The 22,536-nt window shown below is 39.5% G+C and overlaps 1 protein-coding gene across 1 annotated transcript in view; it reads right to left on the reverse strand.

The window, feature by feature from the left end:
* The window catches only part of cdh23 (cadherin-related 23), a 165,622-nt gene that overhangs the window by 91,637 nt on the left and 51,449 nt on the right, over window positions 1-22,536 (reverse strand). The window lies entirely within an intron of this gene.

Here is a 22,536-nt window from a genome sequence, read left to right on the forward strand (position 1 = left end):
AAGAAGAGACTGGATTTAAGTCCTTTGTGTGATTTACACTGAAGCCATATCTAACTGCATAGCTACAGATTACAATTTAATTAAGTCATCATTTATGGATCACAATGTCTTATTTCTGAACGTGAATGTTCATATTCTTGCCCTGCAGTGACTCCCCCAAATCATGACAGCAAATAACAATGCATTCTTGGCCAATCTGGATAAAGTAAAGCAATGATTAACATGGCTGCTGCGATTTGTTGACTCAGCAATTCTACAGTGGCCCCAAATGGCCAATTGTAGAGCAACATTTTTTAAATTTACCATACTGAATACCAAATGGACACAAGAGGAAGAAGATCAAACGCAGGTGAATCCAACTGCTTCTGAAGTTCTGTACTTCTCCCTTAAAGGAATACTTTCGCACAAAATGAAAATTCACTCAGCATTTGCTCACACGTCAAGTGAGGTTTGTAAGACTACAGTATCCAGCTGTGCTGTGTGCAGCAGCAACATCGGAGACACGAGAACCCTTTGACCATGCTGCATGATCTTTCGGAAATATAGAAGGAGATTTGTTTTGCAGCTCTAAAAAGTCATATTAAGATTTCGGTTCAAACGTTCGAAAGAAGGCGGAGATGAAGCCATGGGGCTCTCTCGCTGTGTGGAGGTCCTACAAACTTCGCTGGAAATGACACAGGCTTGAAAAGATAATGATTACATTTTTATTTTGAGCGGAAGTTGTTCTCATCTCGTCTATGCATGGAGACGGTTTCAGAAGTGACCATACCCAGCTGGCAGCAGAGTTTAATTTGGGCGTACAAGATACATTTATTGTATCTCAGGTAGACAGAATGTCGCAGCTTAACTTTGTGACTTCCTCTGATAAAACTGAATTTACTCTCACAATAGTGAACCTTCAATAGCGTCTGGATATCCTATTGTAAGAAGATATTTGTGGTACTTTGTTATATTTGTCTGTAAATATAAGCCTTGCCTATCTCTGTTTCCTCACAAAATTGCCTTGGATATCTAAAAGATAAAAGCTAAGAAATTTCAACTTGGCAGGAAGGCTGCACAATGCCATTTATAATGTTTGTCTTGGTCGTGGTCGGTGTTGAAACCTGCCAAGAGGAAAAAAAAGAGGAGGCCATGTAAAGAAACAGTCCCAGGTATTGCAGAGCAGCTTGAAGAACATCCTCATTAATTGGAATTTTATCTCAAAGCAGCCACACATATTAGCCACACACATTAATAAGAAAGGAGAATGCCTACAGATAAAAGAAAAAACAGGTTGTACTGGAGGATGGGAGGTATTCCAGCTACTGTATGTGTTGCATTACCACCACCTGCTAAGGTTGGTCCCTTGCCCCATCTACTCCGGCATTGCTATGGAATGTGTCAAAAGGTGCAAGATGGAAACTTTTCCTGAATGTGGTGCATGTGTGAATAGTGAAAAATCTAAAGCGGTGCCTGAAAGGCTTGCCAGTAATTTTAGAATGTGAAAGAGGCTAGTTTTGGTGACTTACAGAGTCACCAGGGTGCACACACAGTTCAGAGTGTGTTACCTTTTTTACTGCAGGTGGAGAGCGTGACCACATGGGGAGGTCATAGAGCTCAACTGAGCTGGGCCATGAGCCAAAGCTAAAGTGACACACAATAAGAGAGCAGTTGACCCCACAGTCTGTCTGCACAGGTGTCAGGGGAGTGTGTAGGTATATTTGCATGTGTATGTGTACATGCTTCCTTGTGCTATTGTCTTGGTGTGTCAGAGTCTATACAACATTGTGTTTGTGTGTGAATGCTTGGCTTAGAACATGTTTATGTATGTTTGCTTTGACAGCATAGACATGTGGGATGAGACAGTGTCTGTGGACATGTGTGTGTATGCATGTGTTATTTGTGGAACAAAATGTGTGTGTGACCTGTTGCCCCACTGTACTGTCAAGGACAGGGGGCCATCACTGAGGTAACAACAACAAAACAGAAGAAAAAAAAAGAGGCCAACTGTCTACATGACTTTACATTACAGCTGCTGCACATCCACTTCCTCAGTCGGCCTGCCTTCTTCTCGCTCGATTTTCCCTCCCATAACGTTCTCCCATTGGTCTCTACACATGCAAGAGAAGTGCTGGAAACTGGTCTGTCTAACCAGATTAAGCTAGATAGCCACATGGGAATTGAGGGACAGAAAGAGGAGAGAGATCAAGTGGTGTAGCTGCAGGGGAAGACGAGGAGAGCAACAGATGCCAGAGAGAGAAACAAATATCAAAGGGCTCAGTTCCTTAACCTTGGAGTAAGATCCCCCGTTGTGTTGTAGGTCATTTCTGAGACTGAAGTACGGAAGTTTCATGTATTTTAGATTAAAATAAGCAGATTTGAACATCAGAATCGTTACCGTGTATCATGTTTTTCCCTGGATGTTAAGAACCTCTAACACCAATTTATTTTAATTGGAAAAAGTTTTGCTAATTGTTCAGCCTTCTGTAAGCTGTAGCCGAAGTCTTTGGATGCAATCAGCAGATGCTAAACTATTACAACATTTTTTCTCCATCTCTGAAACACGATCAGCGATATTGCCAAACTCTTATTGACAAGTCCGTCTTCCTTTTTTGGGTTGCTTTGCAGTGTTGCTTTGCAGTTCAAAGTTCCAATACTGAAATAGCTGGAATACTTTCTCTGCAGGATCTTAATAGGCATCCAAAGATTTATACGCCCACAGTTTCTCTTTCTATACGCTTGGTTTCTTTATCAGGTGTGTAAATGTCAGAGCATTTAGTCAGCGTGTACAGGTCGGCCAATCTGGTCCCGTTGGTTAATGTCTCAAGTAACACGCGTGGCCCTGGAGAGTGAGTGACTGTACACAGAGGAACTCGTATTATCTTTGTTAACTGATGTGTTCAGATAATCATTCTGCCACCACCTACGCTCCTCCCACAGAAATAAGTCATAATTTTACGAAGAGAAAAGAGTTCTATTGGTGTGACAGAATAAGACAAGTAAGTAGAAAGCCCCTTTTATTGTCGAGGTAAAACATTTCTTGTAGGAGAAAAGAGGAATAACCAAAACAACAATAACACTAAACAATCGTATACCGTAGCTGGATGCAAAAACCTCAACGATAGTTGCAGAGTGAAGGAACAGAGTTACACTCCTCCACAACAATAAGTGCATTTGAATTAAACATTTAAGCTTCATTTCTCTGATATATGTATTAACCTTGTCGAGTTGCCTGCTTACAAGATAACTGGAAACACCTGGAAAAGGTACCCCACAGGCTGCAGCATGAGACTGGAGCACAGGCACACATTAAATTGATACAAATAAACAAAATCAAACTCTAGGTGAATTTATTAAATATTCCTGTTTGTGCTTGTTTGTGTGTGCACTTGAATACCTGTACGTGTGTGGCATGGGTGTCTGCTTTATCAACTTTACTTTGATGTCAAGGAGGCAGTTTTATAGTTGAGCATTAGGTGTGTGTATGCGTGTGCGTATGTGTGGTACCTCTTTTTGGCAAGAGGATGAGATGGAAGTGAAGGTGTGTGCAGAAAGTGTGTGATATGACATATCTTTTTCCTCCCCTAAAGCATTCCAGTTTCTATCTCTCCACACAGCAGTCTGTGAAACAATGACTCATTAACACCTCCCAGTGTCAAATGCCACAAGGTTCAGTAAATAACTTCACACACTCGAATAAGTAAACACACACACACACACACACACACACACACACACACACACACACACACACACACACACACACACACACACACACACACACACACACACACACACACACATTAGTTTTGATCTCCCAGACTCGACAGTGCTGCGGTGTTCAAAGCAGTTCATGCAACCACAGTTCAAAGCTTTGCTGAGAAGCACAGATGACCAACTCTCAACAGTCTGTGTCAGTGTGCCAGTTGTGGTACTTCAGAGGTGAGCATGCTTGGCTGTCTGTGTGCAGGTGTACGTCATGTTTTGGCTTCTATTTGACTCTGGAGGCGCTGATGTCTGCTAACAGAATCACAACATAACCATTACCCATTTACGTTTTTCATTCTTATCTTGTTTTCCCTTTATTCCCCTGCAAGACTTGGAAGGTCAAAAGGCTCCATCTAGATAAGTGGTGCATTTGATACTAAGAGAAAAGCAATAAAGCAACCTATTTAAGCAGTTGGATCATCAGCTACTCATGAAGAATTTCTGTGCATTCCAGCAGTCCACTACGACAAAGTGCACACTAGAGCCCGTCTGGTAATGAGAGAGCAAAGAGCCATCAAACACAGTCATATATAGTCTTCTGCTTGGCCTTTTGTACCTTGCACTGGATCTCAATAGCCTCGCCATCAGGCCATTGATTGAACCCGAGTGATGCAGATTACAAGTCAATGTGGGTGACCAGGCGCAAAATGCAAGGCAGTGAATCCCTATGTTTTTATTATCCTATAATACTGTCCAATTACTTCTCCATAAACGAGTCACACAATAAATAATGCCCAGCAAGGCTTGGCAAGACCAGTGGCCGCTTAACTGGGCACCACTGCATGTGTCAGTACCGTTTCCTTCACACGTGCAAAAGCCAATTGGTTAGCCATGGCTCATATTCCTGCATATATGCCTTGACAGTGCTTTGTAGCTTTTGAATAAAAGGGGACTATTTCCTATGGGAAGCAGAATGTTAAGTGATGAGACAGTTGGAGAGGGATGAAGAGAGTTTCCCGCTGTGTCTTATCTGAAGTGCACTGCACGAATCGCCCTCTTCTCTCTCTGAGAGCTACTGCTTATGGAAGTAGAGGAGGAAGAGAGACATACTGTAGAGTACATAGAGATAGAGGGACAGAGATTTAAAGGTAGAGCATACTGTGTTTAATGGAGACTATCCAGGCCCCGTGTTGTGTTATGAACCTAATTCATTCAAATGATGCCATTAATTCACACTTGATACTTCCTAATAATGATGTAATATACTGTACATTTTTGTTAACATATTACTGCTGATGTAAAAACTTAGCCAAGTATCTGCACACTGCCTGTTCATTTTTGTTGTTTATGGTCCTATTTATTTGATCACTATTGAAATGTGTCCAAAACTTGACTAAAACCCTATCTGTGAGAAGGTTAGTAGTTTGGAAATGAGGCACGCACAATTATAATCAAGGTCCTATAGTTAATGGCACTTAGCAATAAAAACCTGAAGTCCAAGGAACTCTCAATAGAGGTCGAAGACAGAATTGTGTTGAGGCACAGATCCATGGAATAGAGTAAGGCATTGCTAAATCCATGAAAGCTCACAGGAACACCGTGGGCATCATCATGTAAAGGAAGAAGTCTGGTCATGATTCTTCCGAGAGCTGGCCCTATAACCAAAGTCAGTAAATGGGCAACAAGGGCATTGGTCAGGCAAGTGCCAAATAACCCAATGGCCACTCCAACAGGGCTTCCAAGTTTCTCTGCAGAGCCAGCAGAGCACATCAGAGGGACAGGCATCACTGCAGCATTTCATCAATCAGACCTTTGCAGTAGCGTGGCAAGATAGAAGTCACTTCAAACGTAACACATAACATCCCAAAACAAGTTTGCCAAATATCACTTAAAAACTGACAGCATGAGAGAAAATATTCTCTGGTGTGATGAGACAAAATATGTAACCTTTTGGCCGGAATGCCACATTCCAAATCATGCCACCATCATACATCTGGTGCTTTACTACTTGCTATGGATTCATCTCAGGGGCAGAGACAGATCCTTGAAGACCTGCTCCAGAATGCAGCCAACCAAAATTCCATGTTTTAGTACATGAAGTCACACAGTGAAGAGGACACTGGATTCTCTTCAGAAGAAGTCTGAATGTCCTTGAGGGGCCCCCACGGTGAACCCTAATGAAAACAGTAGGCGACAACTCAAGACCACTGATGCCCTCAATCCTAATTGATAGACCTTGAAGGATTTGCAAGGGAGAATGGGATTACATAAAAGGGATACCTAGGAAGACCAATGCAGAAGGCAATGCTGCCAAAGATGGTTCTACAAAGTTATACACAAGGGGTCTGAACATTAATTGTATCTACTGTAAATGTGATGTTTCAGTCGTCCATTTTTAATTAGTCATGATAGGGTGAGGAAGTAATATTTAAAATAAAAATAGTGTGAAATAGTCTGATAACTTTACTGCAGGCACAAAAGGAGACACAACAGTGTAAGAAATGAGAGAGAAAAACTTGTAAGGAGATTAAGACAAACAAAGACTGATAATAAGACAGGGAACGAACGGCAAGAAAGTGAGAGCATTCACATGAGCATATGATAGTGGAAGCATGCTACTAACAGCTATAAGACATTTCTAATAAAGAAGGGAGTCCCTATTCATTTCAAGCTGCACCTCTGCTGTATACTTTGCTGGTGTTTGCACTGCAGTCTCTACTGCCTGGATTGAAGGCAGCAGCGGAGTGCTGGTCTCCAGTGGGCCAAATTTCAGGTTCAACATGACTTCTGGGCCCCTGGAGAGTCAACGGCTGGCCAGACCTCAAGACTATATCGCCTAGCTTCTCTCTGGGACTTTGAGGGATGACGGGCTGAAGTCCACTGAGGGCTGAAGCTTCATGTGTAATGGATTCCAGTGGTTAAACGTCAGCTCCCTCCTCTAGGGAGTCCTTGAGGGAATATTCGCAACCGTGTGTGACACACTGTTCAATTCATTTATACGTCACCTCGTGATAGAAGAACTGAAGCCAAATTCACTCAGACTGCAGTGTGAAAGCAAATTATGCTCTTCAGGTCCACCAGCTAATAGCCCCAAATTAGTGTATGATTTGTTCAAAAGATTATGCAAATCACCCAAAAACAACTCTTGCAATGGAGTAAGTAAGTACGGTGCTATTGAAAGCAAAGTGAGAGGAGACAGCAAAATATAATTTTTTTTAATTCTTAGCATTCTACGTAACATTTTTCTTCAAAATAATATAAGCCTGAATGTGAAAGAAGGGTTTATGAGGAAATTATAAACATATTGCATTGGTAGCATGTCACTGTTACTCATTAAAAAAACAGATTGCAAGAGTAATACCTCTACTTTGCACTTTCCCTTCTCTCTAAGGAAATGTAGATTGGTCTCAATCAGCTATGGAATTTATGCCATAATGCCTGCATTTTCTTTTGCGTGGAGGATAAACATGGTTCCAACACAGCTGGTTAGTATTCTTCTATTTATCTGCTAAGTGCATTCATTACCATTTTTGACTATCAAAGTCTAAGTAAATGCATCACCCAAAAAAAAGTGACCTGAAACTGCACTGGGTACTATTTCGGATCCATGCCAGTATCTCTCTCCATGCTTAAGTATTTCATTTGCTCGGGATTTGCTTATCTATGATATTTATAACAACATAGACACTATTGACTTTTTTCTCAGTAAAATGTCACATATTCAACCTTTGAGATTTTCCAACCAAACAGTCTACAGATTGTTTAAAATAAGCAGAAGCTTTCTGCTAAACAATGTAATGTTATATTAATTGTTACAGATTGAAATTCATTTACCAATAAATGCAAATGAAACATGAGACATGGAACTTGAATGAACCACTCGTCCCTGACAAAACAACTCCTGTAAAACTGGTCTTTAGTTGCTTCAATGTTCAGGCTTGAATCTGTATGTTTATTTACTTTATGAGTGTATTCAAGTAGCCCACCTCAATAACACACTCCCACCACATTTCCACCAATGATTTGAAATAAAAAGGTGTCTGAGGGAAGTCCAAGTCTGCTGAAAATGTTCATGAAAGGGGATCTTGCACAGTTTTTGGTATGAAAAATATTCACTGAGGATTGAGTAATGGTCAAACCATTGAAAACATTGGGCAGTTGTTTAGATGATATGTCTCACCACCTATCAGAAGTACTAAATCTGACAAATGGATTGATTGACCATCTAACTGGCCAACTGACCCACTTTCTGAAATTACTATCCTTAGGCTGTTACTAGTACTCCGAAAAGACCAGGTACATTCTACCCTGCTTACTGTTGTTTAAGTAAGAAATAGCGGGAAAAACTGCTATTTTAAGTCAAGTTTACTTTTTGTTCTACTTGGTAAAGGCCATGGCAAACCGACTTTTGAGTACAATGCTTTGCTCTTATTTTGTCAGAAATGTTAAAGACATGGTGATTTGCAGGGGCAGCGCCCAGGCTTTGGCCCCATGCTGCTCACAGATCCAGAGGCCCAGCTGCTTGCTACAATAGAGTCATGATTACACCTACACTGCTCGCAGGGTTCTCAGTTCCTCCCCGGCTGTCTGCTCTCCGCTTCCAACCCAGCAGGCATGTGATTGTACCAGCGTCACTCACCCTTTCACTGCCTGCCTCTCACAACCTCTGTCATTGCCTCCCACATGTAGCGCCTTCTCACACTGCTGCTGACATTATTCTGACCTACGGCATGTAAGGGAATGTAATGCAAATGAGAAGGAAAAAGAAGTTACAAAATTAAGTGGGTAAGAGAAGAAAATATGTAAACGAAAAAGTGTTTGCCGCTAACTGATCCTGGTGATTAAGACCTAACTATGGGTTAAAAAAACAAAAACTTTGACAACAGCTTATCATTTGGGTTGTGGCACATTTTTATGGTATACTGTAAGCGTGCCAATATACTCTACGCTGTCTAGATATAGAATGAAGCGAAGAAACAGCATTTAACTTTGACCATTCGTATGGTACCTTGTTGGGTATTATAGCTTACATGCATCAATGAAAGATAAAAAGAATGCAAAGAGCTGACAATAGCCCTTATTAATAGCTAAGATACATTTTGACAAGACTTCAGCATGATGATCACATCATGAAGTTGAAACTATATAACTGAGGGATCTAGAATAAACTGCTGGATGTACGTATAACACAGACTATAGTATATACATAGGTGAGGCCAGGACAGTAATGATTTCACAGTGTGCAGTTTTGACAGAGATGCTGAAGCAGGTGATTCACGAGAACACTTAAATTAATCATAGAGGTGACACACAAAGCCATATTTCTAATTTGAAATGAGCTTATCAATAATTCACTGGTATTGAAACAAGACTAAGTGTCCTTCATCTGCAAGGCTCGAACAGTAAATGGGGAAAATTATACAAAAATGATTTATACTCTGCTGAATAGCTTGAGTGTGGTTCAACATCTTTGAAACTGTTGAATTCTTCGAATAAACGTGCATCTAGTATGTGCAGAATTTGGGTTTGTGTACTGTGTGTTTATCGTTTGATAATGCATATTATCCCAAATAATGTTTGCAATACAAAGGCTTTAGGACAGATTATGCTGTATCTAATTATTGAGCTGTTCAATTTCTCTCTCTAATGATGCAAACAAACCTCCCCCCAGATCTGTGTGCGCCACCACAATCTCACCAACATCTCTAGACAGATTAAACACTTAAATGTGCTGTATGTGGAGAATCCAAGTTTGTGGCTTAACATGAAGTATTTTTGCAAAGATACCTCATAGAATCGTCTTCCTCATCCAGCCATGTCCCTGGTAAAATGAGCCCTCAAGCCCAAGGGGGGTAGTAAAAACTTTAAATCATGTTATAGCAATAACATCCACAAACCAATGAGACAGCCTTACTCATAAAAATGATGTCCGTCATTATAATTCCACTAATGGCAACCGTTGTGACAAGGGTTTCTTTAAAGCCCATGCTTTTCCAGTGGTACAGAGTTGCAGTCCTCTTGTATGTATCAGGGATATCGCAATGGACACTGTGCTTGGGGCTGAGGTGGAGGTATGAAACCCATCTCATAAAGCCCTTCAATCTTAACAGCCCCAGTGGTAAAGCCTGGGTGGCTGATGCCATCATTGCAGCCTGAGTGTTGAATTGCATCTTGACCTCAGTTTGAGGTAAAACAGACTGCTTGAGTGACAACATGCAATCTGGTGATGGGTGTGCCTATGAGTAGTTTAACTCCAATTCCAGGAATGATGCATTCTTGAAAGAGAGATTGCTGTGGTGCTTTGAGAGAAGGCAGCTGTGCAAGCACTCATTGTGCTTTGTATTTGTCTTAGTGCAGGGGTCGGCAACCCGCGGCTCCGGAGCCGCATGCGGCTCTTTCATCTCTCTGATGCGGCTCCCTGTGGCTTTTGAAAATAATTAATGAGTATTTAATTAAAATGTATTTTATTTTAGTTTGTTCGTTTTTAAAATGTAATTCTCAATTTGAAGATTATGGTGATCTTGTAACATCTAAATAAAACGTGTTAAAAAATGTTATGTCGCTGTTACGCTGTTACTATGCGTCACAACCGCCAATGTGCGACACCCGCCAGCGCGCGATTTCTTGAACTTTTCGAATCCCAGGTAGGACAACTATGGAGAATTCTAAGAAGAGAAAAGTGTCTGAAGAAAACAGAACGTTCAATGGTACGTGGACAGATTCATTTGCTTTCACTGCTGACGAGACTGGTTTACCAGTATGCTTAATATGTAATGAGAAACTAGGAAACAACAAAAAGTCAAATGTCGCAAAACATTTCCAGAATAAACACGCAGCCTTTGCTCAAAAATATCCGGATGGAGATGAGAGAAAAAAAGCCGTTTCGGAACTGATGCGGAAGGTTGATCTGAGTAAAAATCACTTCACGAAGTGGATGAAGTCTGCAAATTCAAGTACATATGCGAGTTTTGTAGCCGCTCAGGAAATAGTCAGGCACGGGAAGCCGTTCACAGATGGAGAATATATAATAATACGACTGCATTGGCAGGTGTGAGTCAACCTGATCTTGAGATGGAACTGGCCGACATAGCCGACAAAGACATATGGGATGTCCAAGTTTAAACGCTTGACAGCAGACCTTGAAGATGTTGCCCATCAGAAGGCCGTTCTTGCTCAGAATCACAAATGGTGTGATATTGAAAACCTCCCCAAAACGGACCAACTTGTGTTCGAAACTTGGAATGCTATCCCCGACGTTTATGTGAACATGAAAAAGTATGCACTTGGAGTCCTGTCGATCTTTGGATCCACATATGTATGTGAGCAGGTGTTCTCCAACATGAACTTTATTAAAAGCAAACATCGCGCACGCCTCACAGATGACAGCTTACGATCCTGTGTGAAGATGAAGGTGACGGCATACAGCCCTGATGTGCAGACGCTGTGCGCTGAGGTTCAGGAGCAGAAATCACATTAACCAAGTATGATAAATATTTTAATTGCCTATTATTTTGCACATATTCATATTTTTTCATTGTTCAGTGAAATAGTCCTTTTATTTTTCAGTTTGACAGCTGACTGCACGCGCCAGTAAAAGGATGACGGCACACAGAGAGAGGACGGCATTTTTGGTTTGCTGACGGTGGATAATTTAAGTTCAGCGTTTTTTTTTCATAAATACAAGAAGGACTCAAATAGACATTGAGTATTTTACTTGAAAGTAACCTTCAACCCAACGTCAACGTCTTTTGTTGCATGCAGAAATGTAATTTTGTTTTCTCTGCAGTCGTTCATTGATTTCATAAATGCAACACATTATAGTTTGTTTATACATAGCATAAAGGCAAAAAAAACGTTATATGCAGTGTTATTTCATTTTAAATGTCAAAAGGGTTTTGTGGCTCCCAGTGTTTTCTTTACTGTGGGAAACTGGGTCCAAATGGCTCTTTGAGTGGTAAAGGTTGCCGACCCCTGTCTTAGTGTAAGTTTGGTCAGAGGTAAAATTTCCAGCAACACCTGTAGCAAATAGAACAACACTTGTAGTAGTATATAGAACAACAGGTGTAGTATATAGAACAACACTTGTAGTATAGAACAACACTTGTAGTATGTAGAACAACACTTGTAGTATGTAGAACAACACTTGTAGTACGTAGAACAACACTTGTAGTATATAGAACACTTGTAGTTTATAGAACAACACTTGTAGTATATAGAACACTTGTAGTTTATAGAACAACACTTGTAGTTTATAGAACAATACTTGTAGTTTATAGAACAACACTTGTAGTATATAGAACAACACTTGTAGTTTATAGAACAACACTTGTAGTTTATAGAACAACACTTGTAGTTTATAGAACAACACGTGTAGTTTATAGAACAACACCTGTAGTTTATAGAACAACACTTGTAGTTTATAGAACAACACTTGTAGTATATAGAACAACACTTGTAGTATATAGAACAACACCTGTAGTTTATAGAACAACACTTGTAGTTTATAGAACAACACTTGTAGTATATAGAACAACACTTGTAGTATATAGAACAACACTTGTAGTTTATAGAACAACACTTGTAGTTTATAGAACACTTGTAGTTTATAGAACAACACCTGTAGTTTATAGAACACTTGTAGTTTATAGAACAACACTTGTAGTTTATAGAACACTTGTAGTTTATAGAACAACACGTGTAGTTTATAGAACACTTGTAGTTTATAGAACAACACTTGTAGTTTATAGAACACTTGTAGTTTATAGAACAACACTTGTAGTTTATAGAACACTTGTAGTTTATAGAACAACACGTGTAGTTTATAGAACACTTGTAGTTTATAGAACAACACTTGTAGTTTATAGAACACTTGTAGTTATAGAACACACATGTAGTTTATAAGACAACACCTGTAGTTATAGACACAACCTTGTAGTTATAGAACAACACCTTGTAGTTTATAGAACACATTACACATTTAGTATATAGAACAACACTTGTAGTTTATAGAACAACACGTGTAGTTAACTTAGTTTATAGAACAACACTTGTAGTTTATAGAACACTTGTAGTTTATAGAACAACACTTGTAGTTTATAGAACACTTGTAGTTTATAGAACAACACGTGTAGTTTATAGAACACTTGTAGTTTATAGAACAACACTTGTAGTTTATAGAACACTTGTAGTTTATAGAACAACACATGTAGTTTATAGAACAACACCTGTAGTTTATAGAACAACACTTGTAGTTTATAGAACAACACTTGTAGTTTATAGAACAACACTTGTAGTATATAGAACAACACTTGTAGTTTATAGAACAACACTTGTAGTTTATAGAACAACACTTGTAGTATATAGAACAACACGTGTAGTATATAGAACAACACTTGTAGTTTATAGAACAACACTTGTAGTATATAGAACAACACGTGTAGTATATAGAACAACACTTGTAGTTTATAGAACAACACCTGTTGTTTATAGAACAACACGTGTAGTTTATAGAACAACACTTGTAGTTTATAGAACAATACCTGTAGTATATAGAACAACACTTGTAGTTTATAGAACAATACCTGTAGTATGTAGAACAACACTTGTAGTATATAGCACAACACTTGTAGTATATAGCACAACACTTGTAGTTTATAGAACAACACTTGTAGTTTATAGAACAACACCTGTAGTTTATAGAACAACACGTGTAGTTTATAGAACAACACTTGTAGTTTATAGAACAACACCTGTAGTATATAGAACAACACCTGTAGTTTATAGAACAATACTTGTAGTTTATAGAACAATACTTGTAGTTTATAGAACAACACCTGTAGTTTATAGAACAACACTTGTAGTTTATATAACAACACATGTAGTTTATAGAACAACACTTGTAGTTTATATAACAACACATGTAGTATATAGAACAACACTTGTAGTATAGACGGAATCGGAGTTTCGAGCTTCCGGTGGAATCGCAATGCATGCTGGTGTGGCAAGCCTAGAAAAGTGAGCACCAACTCTACAAGGGCCGCCATATTGGATTTCTTCTCTACATGTTTACATTGTATTTAGCTTATTCTTCAAGCGTATTTACATTGTATTTGGCTAGTTTTTAGTGTATAATCATCGCTCTTCTAGTTATGGGATTTGGACACCGACATTGTGTGGTGAAAGGATGTTTAAACAGCTAAATAAAGGGGCAGAATCTCATTGTGAGCTTCACGATTGCAAAAATTGCGACTGCAAGCCCCCGTTCGAATTATTTCCATTTCCAACAGCACTAAAGAACAATGATAGAAGGCTAGCATGGACCAAAGCTGTAAAGAGACAGGATTAGAATGGGAAGTCTTGGGAGCCCAAGAAATCTTCGCGGATTTGCTGTGAGCATTTCATGCAAGGAAAACCAACAAATGAATTCCCTGATCCTGAACTCGACCTGGGGTATGTAGTCTATCTACTTGATTTATGTATTGAAAAATTTAATTTCTATATATTGAGTTTTATAATAATTAACAAACACAAGTTAGGTATATATTTATAATAGCTTACCCTGCAACACAACTGCAATAAGCACTTATGATATCGCCAGTTTTCTTGACTGCGCAGATCCATGCTGAATGTGGCGTATGGGAAACTTTCATTGAATGAGAACATTTTCCTTTCAAAAAGTAATACTCAGAATCTGCGAGAGGATTGAAAGATATTTGTTTCAACCAGCCAGAGTCAAACCGTCTAAATGCTTTGCCTTCTTTGTATTCGTTCAAAGTTCGTTTATGAAACTCGACATCGTTCCCTGGGTGGACAGACATTAAAAATAATGTTATATCGCTGAGGTATATCGGCGGCCAAGAAGTCAGGCTGTTGTTTTCATTGACCCAGTCATCCTGCAATGTCAAGGGATCCGGCACTGAAACGCCACTCGGCATAACCAAAAGCTTAGTCTTTTCTTTTTCTGTGATTGAAAGTCTTTCGTTAGCTGTTGGTTGCTCCTCAATGCCCATCTCTGATGCAGCAAACACCCTGGCAATAAACTCGAGTTTTGTTCCTGAAACCTTTAAATTCAGCTTGCGGCAAAATACTTTCAAAGCTTCGACTTTCCACATCTGAACCTCATCATAAGAAAGGAGTTCAGAACTCATTGTAGAGTAGTTTGTTTACAACACGCTTGAAGAATAAGCTAATACAATGTAAACACGTAGAGAAGAAATCCAATATGGCGGCCCTTGTAGAGTTGGTGCTCACATTTCTAGGCTTGCCACACCAGCATGCATTGTGATTCCACCGGAAGCCCGAAACTCCGGTTCCGTCTATATAGAACAAAAGGCTCTCGAGCGTCATTACTGCACGAAACATGCCAAACTGCACGAGCTGAAAGGATGAGTGCATTTGAATAAAGTTAACGCTCTTCGACGGAGTTTGGCGCAACAAGCAGCTCTTTCTAGAGCGTAACATAAAAACATGGAAAGATAGATCGGTAGACCACCACACCAAGAACAGACTATTCCACCACTGCTGTGCAATTATCACTGCCATGTGCAATATTCACTTTATTTTCTATCAATCACTTGGTACTTATATTATTTATTATTCAATTTAATTATTGTATACTGCCACTTTACTTCATATGTTCTTTTGCTGTGACAAGATACATTTCCCCGTTGTGAGACTAATAAAGGATTTCTGATTTCTGATAAAACAGAAAGATACATGGATAAAAAAGTTGCTTTTTTGCACAGCATGAAAGAAGAGTGAAATTAATGGGCTGTGTCTTTAAAAATGTTAGCAGAGGTTATGAGTTCAATAATTAGTATTGCCCTCGAAGGATGTTGTACCACCACCCCTGATATAGAACAACACTTGTGGTAAATCGAACAACACTTGTAGTATATAGAACAAAACTTGTAGTATATAGAACAACACTTGTAGTATATAGAACAACACCTGTAGGTTTATAGAACAACGTGAGTGTGAGTTGTCCAGTTCAGGTGGAAACAAAACCTTCAAAAAATACATTTTCTGGTAAACATGGTGCAGTAGAACATTTCTGAATGCATATTGCAAATTGAGGTCAATTAATGGACCATCAAGCCAAAAAGTAATAGAAGATGGAACTTGCAATTGCAGGGCTAACTATAAGATATGTGGGGAAACCCTGTATTTATTTTAGTCTCTTCTTGTGTAAGTGCACATATTCTTAAACAACTTTATGAAGTCTAGCGTCAAAAGGAGTGCACTTTGAGAGGAAAGCAAATTCAGTGGTGCTGCAGCTCATCAGTCACACAAAACCACCCAGTTCTCCAAACTCTGATTTTCTGATCTTCACCCATCTGAGCATTCATGCTGTGATGTAACAAAGCAATAAAAAATGAAAAGAACTGATGAAGTTCTAGAGTTATGCCCACTTCTTAAAGAGACTAATAGCCAATAGCCAGTACAAATGACAATAAGTAAGAACAGGTTAGAACCATCCATTTTTCCAATCTGATGTGAGTATGTCTGTGTGTTTCATCCCAAGAACTGTAGCTTTTTTTATTGGATTATGATTGGTCTTGTCAGAAAATCAATTGCTCCGCTGACTGGATTGGCATTATGGTTTATATGCACTCCCCACACATAGCTGCCATTCATTCCCTCTTCCTTTTTCTAACAACAGTTAGACTTTTCCTGGCAATTCACTTGACCTCCTGTATCCAATGAATTTCTGTTAAACTCGTCAGGAAGACATAATACAATACACAATATGGAGCAAGTCTTTGTTTACTGTACAGAAACTGAAAGCAAAAATGTCTCAAATTATAAACTCCTTTCATTCTTTCGTGCTCGCGCACTGCTGTCCTCTCTGTCTACTCTGTGGTCTGGCTGAGCGATGGACGATTTTTCTGGAGAAGCACTCAGACGAACAAAATGGTTCCATACCAACAGACAACGGCCACTTTTCAAGGCAAGGACAGCCAGTGTGTGTGTGTGTGTGTGTGTGTATGTGTGTGTGTGTGTGTGTGTGTGTTGTGTGTGTGTGTGTGTGTGTGTGTGTGTGTGTGTGTGTGTGTGTGTGTGTGTGTGTGCGTGCATGTATTCATTATGTGATGTGTTCCTGTACTGTCAGTTTCAGCTGCTTAGATTTAGGATTTTCTTTTTTGTCCTAAATTTAAGGAGCTAAAACTGAAAGTGCACATTTAGTGTGGTACTCACTTATTAAATGGCCTTAAGGCTTGGAGGTTTAGTAAAGACATTTTGAAAAATGTAGGTTACAATTAGGATTTAGGATAAAGTAAAAAGGTAAAAGGTAGTAGTGATGTTTAAAATAAGGAGTTAGGAAATAGGGAATCATTGTAGACAATGGATAAGGATGTGTTTGTGTGTATTGACAGGCCCTTTAATCAGTAGAGAAAAGGAACAAATAACGTCTTGATCCTGATCAGTCTTCTCCGCCAACCGCCTAACCCCTGTCAGAGCTCATGGCTGACTGCCTCCAAAGAGCCAGGACTGTTTGTTTAAATGTAAAGGTAATGAGGTCCGGCATGCCACAGAGCCAGAGAGACAGAGAGCGGCAGATGGGTTGATCTCAGGGGAAGGGTACAAGGATGGGCCACATCGGCAAGTCAAGTACCCCTGTTGTCGAACATTTCCATTCTATCCATGGAGAATACTAAAACTGGAAGTTAACATTTCCTTTTTCACTTTTTATTTAAAAGGTGCTTTCTGTAGCTATGTTGGAACCTGAGGAATAGTGTCCTCTTGCTATTGAGTACCATTAACCTCCTTTCAGATCGCTTACTACACAAAATAGTTGTACAGACTTTTCAATAGAATGAAAACGTAAAACGTAAAGAAACATGGGTCAGTATAATTTATACAATATGTCTTCAAACTGATTGAATGATTAAAGGTTCTCTTTATTAAGGTTCTCTTTACTCAACATGGCGATGACAGAACCGAAGGCTAGCAGCTAACATTGCTAGCAGCTAATGTTGCTAGCAGCTAACGTTGCTAGCCGCTAACGTTGCTAACAGTGCAAACAACGGCAACAGTGCTGACAGAGAGAACCATGTTAACTTGAGGGGGTATTAAGCTTTGTGACTTCATTCTCTGCTCAGGTAGACATTACTCCACTTTATCTTTAAATAGCAACTAGTTGTTTGCTGTTATGTTAATGCTCTGATTGCTATATATAGAACTTTTAAGTTTGAAATAGTAAATATAGCAAATTTAACCATAGAGAAGAATGTCGGGGGATAAGCTGCACTGACGAGGACATGTTTCACTGTATGCTCACAACTAGGATGTACAACAGCTCTGGTCTCTCTTCAGCCAAAGATTGTTTATGAGTTAAAAGAAGCATCACTCTGTAACACCACTCTACAGTTGCATGTTTTTGTAGTCTTAACAACTGTCGCTGTTTCTATCTTACCACCAGACTACAGAGCAGCTCCTTCTCTTCTTCCCTAAACTCATCCTTTACACTCCAGCAAAAAAAATATTTTATGTTTTTCTTATGTAGCAAAATTGGACTTTAACTGCATTTCGTTGCACAAACATGTGTCGTACAATGAGAATATATTCTCCTTGTTTCAATGTAAGCGAGAAGTCTTCTCTAGTAAAACCATCTGCTGATCGCATCACATTCATTCACATGTCAGAATTTCTCAGTTAAACTCATTCTTATCATATAAATTCAGCAGATTAACTTTTAGTACTGAATAAAGAGCTTCAGTATTGGGAGCGAGTAGCTTTTTAAATAAGGTGTGTGAAAGTCAGTAGGCTATTATTATGTCTATATGTAAACACATATTTAATCAACATTTGATATCTTCTGCTGCTATGTATAAATACATTTGACTAGTAAACAGTATATACCTGTCCTTAGTTAGGTCCCAAGTACATCTTATGCCTTAATATTATTTAGCAATCTCCAAGTTAAGTCATTGTTCCTATGCTTCGTATGCATACTCTGTATGTTTATTGTTATATGTCTGAAAAAAGGAGTGCATTAATGCATTGTTATGTCTTTTTGAAAAAGAACCGTGTGCACCTTTATTAGTCTAAACCCCTACAAATAAATGAAAGCATAGAGACTTGCTAGTGGATTAATACTGTTACTAGGATTCATTGCATTCAGGTATACATATAACTCGGTGACCCTGGAGGAAGTGTCATAGTGACGCAAAGCAAAGAAAGTAAACTACCTGAGTGGAAAGACAGAGGAAGGTTCCTCCTACAGAATATCTTATTCTCATAAATAATCTTTCCTGTTCTTCTCCACTTCTTCTCTTTTTTGAGAAGTCATTTTATAAAATAGAATTAAATGCAAATTAGAGTACTGATTATCATATAAACGTCTGTTGCCTAGAGGGGCAAGACATTCTGGCTTTATTTATTTATTTAGTCATATTTTTCACAGTTCCCCATAAAACTCTGACTTTAATCAGTCCACACTTTCTTTTAAAGACATAGGGGAATGAGGGACCAGTTGAAGCGATGCGTGTGCTTGAGTTTGTGTATGTAGGCAGTTTGTATTTGTGTAAGTTTGTGTGCATATGAGAGGTATGTGACCAAAGGCAGAGCAAGAGGCAGAGAGATCAACTTGCAGCATCATTAACAGCTTCATTAGCACCATGTAAACTGGTGCTGTACATTGTTCAATAAGCTGGGTGCTGCTTGTTCTTGTAGCTCCATGTTCATAATCTTTTACTATTCACATTTAGGGCAATCACCTGTGAAGGTACACATCTGGAACAGCATCACAAAGCTCCATAATCATCCAATCCAATACTGAGCGGTAACTTTACGTAGGGGTGGAGAGGTTTTTTATGGCCGTTGGGTTATGTTAGCAGTCACTCACCAGTACAAGTGGTCTGATTTGAATTCACTGGGAGTGAGGGGAACATTGTTCAGGCAATTATCCGGAACTAACACGGAGGGGAGAGATGAAGTGAGGTGGTGAGAAGAGATTTAGACAAAGACAAAGAAGAGAGTCAGAGCAACACACAAGAAAAACAAAAGAATTGAAAATTGGATTCAAAACGAGCACACTATGTTTGATGCTAAGGCTTGGATAAAGGGTTGATTATCTTTTTATTAACAGGACAGGTTGACATTTCACATAAAAAAAGTCACTGTAGTCAAAACAACTCATCTGTTCTACAAACCTGCTAAAATGTGACTTCTGGCAGTACTTTGTACATCATCATATGTACTATTTCTGACATCACAGCTTTTTCCGTCCTTTAACACTGTCCAAATCACAGAGACCACCCAGATCCCAACATCTCTGTCGACTTCCAACATCAGCAATGATCTCATTCACTCTTGTTGGCATTTGTGTGACCTGGAACCATGCTACATGGCTCTCACAGACCCAATATATGCAGGTGAGATTTACAGTATTGGGGAACCACAGTGCCGCTGACGGGGTAAAGTGAGGCCTTCCCCAATTCCTATCTCCTTTCTTCTGGAGCCCTTGCTCGGACCACACCCATTCACAAATGCGGCATTCATTTTTATCTCAACTACACATCTCTTAAGTTTTGTGATAGCATCTTGAACGGCTTTGACGCTATCACAGTAACACAATGTGTCCACAGACAAACACCATGATGATTCAAACACAGACTCAAGGTGAAAGGTCACCTCCTTATGTAACAGCATATGTTTGGGGATGATGACCAAGAGAAGCTGTAACTCCCACAGCACACTCTCAAACAAACTGAGGCCTTCTTATCTCAGCAACATCACATGGGATTCAATGCACTCTCTGCTGTTTTCAATAAAAACACTGCTCTCTTTCTCCCACCGTCTCTCTCCCCTCCTTCCTTGTATCCCTGTGTGTGCTTGTGTTCAAGGCTTTTGTTTGTTTTCACTTCATTGTCAACTCTGTAGCCCTGAATCTCTCCATTCGGCAGTCTGGTCCTTTAGGTACACTGCACTCTATATCAACATCTCCTTCTATCTGTGGCCTCGGGGCGCGGGGTACCATAAGGGCAGATTGGGCTCCACCTTCCATGAGTCTTAATGTCTCAAGTGTCTCTCCGCAGACACGCACAAGGAGATACTGTATATACATATATCCCATCCGATATAATTCACTTCAAGCAATTGCAGACACATCTGAGTACATACTGTATATCCAGACTCTCTCCTCCACAATGACCCCAGGTGTCTTTCATATCCCATGCATTATTCCAGCGCTTCAAGTATGTCAGTGGCTACTCCCCAAAGGACTGTGTGTGTGTGTGTGTGTGTGTGTGTGTGTGTGTGTGTGTGTGTGTGTGTGTGTGTGTGTGTGTGTGTGTATATATATATACATGTATAAATATTACTTTACATCAATATTACTTTACCTCAGCTGATACACTATGATAGCAACACAGAAAACAATTGGCCATGCCAGTGAAGCATGTGTGTCCATCACACTTGTCTCGTCTGTACTGTAAGAGATTACAAAGAATAGAATAAAGTGTTTCATTTCCTGACACATGTTTGTACGCAAATCTCCTTATTAGTTTCAGCTTTACAATGATGTCCAAAGTATAGAAGCCAGCTGATGATGACAGCTACCTACTGTGGACTGTTTCATCTGTGTAACGGTAAAGAGATATATTTTATGAGTCTGTGTTTGTCTGCATGAGTGCATTGAGAAACGTGGTGTAGCTGCTGAGAGAAATCTCTATGAAAAATGTACATAACTTTATCATTGAGACTACAGTATGTTTTCGAGTATAATTCTCGTAAATATGAAGATTAAGAGAAGTATTGTCATATATCAGTAGTATGCCAGTTAACACAGCACCAATCTTTCACAGGAGCCCACCCCGTGGATGGTACTAAGTAGAATAGAACTGAACTAAATGTGAAAGTCACATATAGAAAGACAAAACCGATCTGAACAGCCTGAGAGTCTGTACAGAGAAAACACCACTGGGGTCCGTTTGCAATCACTTCATGTAGCTCTGCAGCAGAGAGGAGTGGGGACAGAGATATAAGAAAGCAAAGAAAAGTACTGCATGTCGGAAGACGTGGTCAAAACAGACACACTTGTACCATCAGTCTATTACAGCAAAATGTATCCATGCTTTACAAGGTTCAGGCTGTGTGCATATTGTATGATGATAGATCTCTAAAAAACACTGGCAGCGACAATGACACTAATGCATAATGGCAATGTGTCTAATCATCTCCTGTATAAAGTGATCATTACATGGCAATTGGTACTTCCTACAACAAAGCAAATATCCCAACCTGTTATTTCCATCATTTTATTCCCCTTTAATTTCTCTCTATCTCAATTAGTAAAATGTGACGTTGTCAAATTAAATTACATCTTGTTGATGAGACATGACACCAGTTATGGAGTGCTCAATGAGAGGAGTGTTGAGGGTTGTCTGCATCTTTGACTGTTTCAATCCCCTTGGCTCATGCAACGACATCACATAATAGCATTTTATGGATTAATTTGTAGCAACTGCTGAAATTTCACCTAAGGTTTGTTTTAGTAGTAGCTCTTAGCTGCCTCACACTTTTCTTATAATGTAGCTGTATTACAATCCAATAGCCTTTCTCCTGGCAAAATTTCTCCTATAAGCAATGTCTTAATTTCCCTTTTGTCTCTTGCTCTCTTCTTTTTTCTCTTCTCCCCTTTTAACCTACCTTTTCTATAAGCCGGGTCTAGTGGGGGCAGAGAGGAAAGACTTGAAGGAGGAGAGCAGCGGTCGAGTGCCCAACTCAATTATACATCAAAGCACTTATGTTGGGGACACCACGGAAGGGGGAGCCAATAAGGAAGAGGGAGAGGAAGATGGTTGAGGACGAGAGGGGTTTCACTTGGATGAGGAAGGACCTTGGTGA

Source organism: Cottoperca gobio, chromosome 15 (assembly GCF_900634415.1).
Source record: "Cottoperca gobio chromosome 15, fCotGob3.1, whole genome shotgun sequence".
NCBI classification, from domain to species: domain Eukaryota; kingdom Metazoa; phylum Chordata; class Actinopteri; order Perciformes; family Bovichtidae; genus Cottoperca; species Cottoperca gobio.